This window comes from Mandrillus leucophaeus, unplaced genomic scaffold, assembly GCF_000951045.1.
Source record: "Mandrillus leucophaeus isolate KB7577 unplaced genomic scaffold, Mleu.le_1.0 Scaffold209, whole genome shotgun sequence".
Taxonomy (NCBI): domain Eukaryota; kingdom Metazoa; phylum Chordata; class Mammalia; order Primates; family Cercopithecidae; genus Mandrillus; species Mandrillus leucophaeus.
Genome location: NW_012102132.1, coordinates 4953949 through 4955150, shown reverse-complemented (window position 1 = coordinate 4955150; position 1202 = coordinate 4953949).

Genomic DNA, 1202 nt, shown 5'->3' with positions numbered 1-1202 from the left:
GTGATGAGTGGGCTATTTGTGGGTAGGAGAAAGTAGAGGAGGGAATAAAAGGAGAAGGCTTCCATTATTTCCCCTACAAGGATGTAAGCTTAAGAACCGACGGAATGAGGGGCTAGAAATCTAAGTATAGAAGAGAAAGCAGAGTCAAGGGAGAGAACTTTTGCCAAAAGAAGAGTTGAATCCCTAAGAAGCTTGGACAGAGGAGGGGTTCTGAGAACAGCATGGCATTTGAAAAAAATCAAAGGTATATTCTGGTTTAGCCATATCATGTATTCTGGGGAATGTGGAAAACTATTATAAAGGAGCTGTATCTGTGAGTTTTTATGGCATTTGGTTGCTATACAGAAAAATAAGATTCCAAAAAGAGATCAAGATGTTCTCTCCACATTGGCTTGGAGCACCATGGGTTTTGGCTACACTTCAGAGTCTCAAGATCTTCGTAGTCATGACACCAGATGTCACTTATCACTGTCACTTATCACTCTTCAGGTCGTGGCAGGATATGCCAGTCCTGAACAGAAACAACCACCTCTAGGTACCAGGATAGCCATAAGAGACCCTCCTCAACCAAGCAGATAGTGAAAAGGGAGTTCAAGTCTGAGGGGAAGAAAACATCAGACACCCCACTACAGAATAGCTTAGTTTCTATGTTGACATGCCAGATACACTTTTAAAAGGTCAAATCTTGCCTTCTGTGTCAGGCTTTGTTTTATTTTACTCATTATTGTATCTATAATTAATTCATTTTATTCAACAAAGTGCCCTTTTAATACTAACAATGCGCCAGGCATGGTGCAAATCACTGAGGGTAAAATAATAAATTCCACAGATTTGATATCTTTTTCCAGGGAACTTATAGTTTATTAGGATTCTGTGTAGTAATATTGACTGAAAATTGTGTTTAGATAGACAGTATCCTGGCATCCTGGATGGCCTGACTATATTGAGTATTCAACCAATAATAAAGTTCTAGGTTGGATGTTTGTTTGGTGAATGTGAATCAGGGCCAGAAAATGAATGTGAAAAATAGAACCAGCTGTGAATTAGTTCCCCTTGTAACAGATATTTATTTGTGAGGACATGGTCCAGTGAGTGTCCTGAAATTAGCACATGTGGCTCTTGGGGCAATACTGTTTAATCTCGCTTGTTAATGTCCTTAGTTGTAAAGTGGCATCATTGTCTTCTGTAATTTACCTTATAAG